This window comes from Artemia franciscana, chromosome 15, assembly GCF_032884065.1.
Source record: "Artemia franciscana chromosome 15, ASM3288406v1, whole genome shotgun sequence".
Lineage (NCBI taxonomy): Eukaryota > Metazoa > Arthropoda > Branchiopoda > Anostraca > Artemiidae > Artemia > Artemia franciscana.
The window spans coordinates 30,617,757-30,622,016 of NC_088877.1; the positions used below are offsets into that span (position 1 = coordinate 30,617,757).

The 4,260-nt window shown below is 34.4% G+C and overlaps 1 long non-coding RNA gene across 1 annotated transcript in view; it reads right to left on the reverse strand.

Moving 5' to 3' along the window:
* LOC136036330 (uncharacterized) overlaps positions 1–907 on the reverse strand; it is a 350,999-nt gene extending 350,092 nt beyond the window's left edge. The window contains exon 1 of the long non-coding RNA XR_010619702.1: positions 796–907. This is a non-coding gene — a long non-coding RNA (uncharacterized LOC136036330). The remainder of the gene's footprint in view (positions 1–795) is intronic.
* Positions 908–4,260: the final 3,353 nt, after the last annotated feature.

Below are 4,260 nucleotides of genomic sequence, written 5' to 3' on the forward strand. Positions count from 1 at the left end.
TAACTCTATTTTAGAAGCCAGAATTTCCTTATTAGAATAAATTACAAAACCTCTTTTTTTTCAAAGTGGGTGGACAACTGGGCATAGCTTTATCATAAATAATTCCTGAGACCATGCTGGCTGGTTATGATAAAAAAGAAAATTGTTAAGACAAGAGAAATGAGGATAAAAACAGCCAGTGAAGAAAACAAATCAACAAAGAAGACTATGAAACATTTTGCTGAAGATCAGTCAAGTAATCAAATTTGTAAGACTTGTAGCCTAAATAAGAAGAGGATTAACACGGAAGCATAACAATACCTTCCTGGAGTATGTTCTTGGCCCTGAATGGATAACTGAAAATTTTATTTCCCAAACATAACCCCTTTCCAAGATAGCCTAGCAAAAAGAAGCTAAACTAGAATTTTACCATTCAATGAGTAGCATAAAACAAAAAATTATAATGTTAAGCTTCCTACTCTTGCTCCTAGTTTACAGTTGGGCCTAATCAGAGAAAAACACTAACATTCTGACTTATTGGCCTATTCATTTGATAAACTAGCCTACTGGACATCAAAGAATGAATAAATTAATAATTTTACAATAATAAGGGTGTTTCCAATATAGTGTAATGTTCTTTTTGAGCAGGAGTACTTATATACTAACATCCAACTAAGTTTTAATATCATTTGGCTATACTGACACCACTGTTGTCTATTTATTACCAATTAAATTAGACACCTAATGATTTCCCCACCTTTCCCTTACAAGATATCTAAACTCTAAATTACAAGAATATACAAACATTCAACTTACAAAATATGATTAAAACAGATTAGTCCTGCCCCCTCCCACCATAGTTTGCTCTAAATTAAATGTTGCTATTTTAATTGATGAAAATGAAACAGTACATTAAAGCCGCGTTCGTTTCACTTTTCAAGTTAACTGACATCGTCATTAACCTTTGAAAATACAATTCCGATCGATCACTCTCAATCTTAAAAAGGACGCTAGAACACCCTTTCTGTATAAACCTTATGTGCCCCCAGGGCACTGCTTATAACCCTTGCCCTGAGGGCTGTGGGGGGTTTGTCTTCGTTAAAAACACAATTCTGGACCTTTCAATTACGTTGAACAAAATGACTATCTCAAAATTTGGATTAGATGTGTTAGGGGAAATGGTGGGCATGGGAGGAAGGGTTAGTTGCCCTCCAATCACTTTCAAATATTAAAAAGGGCACTAGCCTTTTTAATTTCTTATTGAATAAAATCTTTTCGAAGTTCCTACGACAACAGATGGCCATCTCAAAATTTCTATCAGATGCATTTCGGGAAAATACGAGGTGTGGGGGGGTGTTCACCCTCCAATAACTCTGAATTTTATACAGGCTACTAGAACATCTAATTACTAATCCAATAATCTACCCTCTGAAGTGTCTATACATATACTTTATATACCCCCAAGGCATATGACTTACAACTCTTGCCTTGAAGGGTTTGAGAGGGATATAATCCTCAGACATAATATCCGGAGCTTTCAATTCTGTTAAACAAAATGGCTACATCAGAATTTTGATTGGATGTGATTGGGGAAATGGTGGGCGTGAGAGGGGGGTTAGTTGCCCTCCTTTCAATTTTCAATCGAATGAACCTTTTTTGAAGTTTCTAAGAGAACAAATGGACATCTCAAAATTTCTATCAAATGTATTTTGGGAAAATACGAGTTGTGGGGGGGTGTCTTTTATTTACTTTGTTAACCAAATGTGCCAGGATTTGAGCTATTAAATGAGTATCTATGTGTCTTTAATTTTTTCTGTCTGAAATATGGCAATGGTTTATATTCTTTCATGGTTTCCGAGATTGAATATTTAGAGATTTTCAACTAAGTAATGTGCTTGATGTCATCTATAATTTTCGCAGAAGTATCTTTTTAAGATATAACCGCTGAAATATAGAAGAATTTAATAAGAATAGGAAATCTGAAGCGGTGTAAAGATTGAAGCTTTGAGTAAATTGGGATGTAGGAGGAGCGTATACAGCAGTGCTGGTCTCAGGTAGTTTGTTGCTGCCATGAGTTGTTATTGGAAAATTAGTGGAAGCAGAAATTAGCAAATTAATAGGCTATAAGAAAATTAGCAAATTAATGGAAATAGACCTGAAATATATATACATAAAACATTAGAAGAAATAGACATTATGAATACGGGAAAAATATAGTTTTGGTTATTACATTTTCAATAAAATACATACTATATCATCAAAACCCCCTTAAGCCTTTCATTATTATGCATCATTTAATTTTACTCAAAAATGACCCTCAAACGAACTACCATTAATTTACCTAAAAGCACCAGAGCCGTTATCAGGATTCGCAATAGAATTTCAACAAAAAGGTCTCTTTACGTATGAACACATTTAATTTCACCTTTTAAGGATTTTCTTCCAACCTTCAAGGAAAATTTTATGCGTCTGAACCTAGTATTAGCGCTGAAAATTGCCAAAAAGAAAAAAAATACTATAGATAAGAGAACTCACTTGCTCTCACATAAAGGCTAAAAGGCCGTCTCACAAGTAAAGCATATTAGAACAATAAAATTTTTTGTGGCGGTTGATTTTTCAAGCGCCACACTAAGGATATCACCTTTGCAAAAGTAAACAACAAAAATTTTAGGTCGATGTCGCAATACTTAATCTGCATCTGAACTTGATAAAAAATAAATGTGGTTCCTCTTTAAATAGACGCTGTTTGAATTGTAACCCATTATTATTATTTTTTCTTTGGGTTCAGCCAGGGTACTCTTCGTAAGATTTAGAGTATGCTTGGAAACTATGTGGGGGGAGGGGTGCCGGATACTATGGATATGTAAACATATAAATTAAAAAGAAATTTGTCGGTAATTTTGAAGTAAACCTTACCAGGGTCTTAACCTAGCCTAAATAGAAAGTTGATGATAAAGACCACAAGGTACATCAACACAATACACAGTAAAAACATATATAAGCACAAATTCACGAGTTTTTCGTTCTTTTTTTATACATGCAGTATATAAAAACTAATGCTGGAATACATTTTCTTTGAAGCAAAGCATGCAGTTTTATTTACCCTTTGGCTTTCCAAGAAATGGCTCACTAATTGCCATAATTCGTGATATCCCTCCACCATTTTGGTTAATAACGCTTCCAAGAGATTTTATCGTTGGCAATTAAATTTGAAAGTAAATTTTTCTTGGGTTTACCCTGGATACTCGTCACAAGAAACTGAATTAAAAAAAAAATTACTGAAAGTAAGGATCAACATTAAAACTCAAAACGAACAGAAATTATTCAGAATTATAAGAGGTCGCCCCTTTCCTCAAAACATTGCTTTTTACGCTAAAGTTTTAGTAAATTTAAAAAAACTTCCTATTCTAATTAAACAGCTCTTGTGTTTCAGTATCTGTTCCTAAAATAAATTGGGACAACAGTCAAACTTTAGCGTAAACAGCAAGGTATTGAGAAGGGAGGCAATCCATTCATATAGGGAGCGATTTCTGTTCGATTTGAGTTTTAATGTTGCTCCTTCTTTCCTATTAAAAAAACATGATCTTTGTATTTATTTATTGATCGTTTTTGAAATAAGGCCAGTAAATCTGGGTCACTCTTCATGAAAAATTCCCCTCTTCCTCAGGGGAAATTTTTCCGTGGTAAAATACATCCCCACCTCTCTGCAAAATTCCCTCGAAACAGTTCCATCCTCGCCAAGAATTTCTTGTGGACGTTTCAACGAGAAAAATTCACCTGAACTTACTTTCTTTTGAAATATACGTTAATTTATAACAGTTTTCTCGATCACTTCGGAAATTCTCCTCCATAGAAATATTTTTCAATAAATCGAAACACGCTGAAAATACCCCAGATGATTCCCATGCCATCTCTACATGCAAAATTGAGTTCGTAAAAAGAAAGTAAGACAATAAAAAATATTTTCGTACAGGAATTTTGTCAAATTCCCCCAATGTAAATTTTCGCCTGAAAAGTTAATCCCCTGTCAATTTCTCTCTCCACTGAAAATTCTCCGTTTGGAAACCAACTCTAATCATCCCACCCCCATCATAAAAGGTACTAATTTCCAAATAACAAATACCATACGTAAACAATGGGCAAATTTCTGAATTTACAGCCCTTTTCCCAGGGACATCGGGGGGGGGGGGTTCATTTTGTCCCTAAAGACTTGGGTACTTCTGTATTATAGCGACCCCATTCAAGAAGTGAAGTTCGGTGAAATATACCAAAACAGGATGA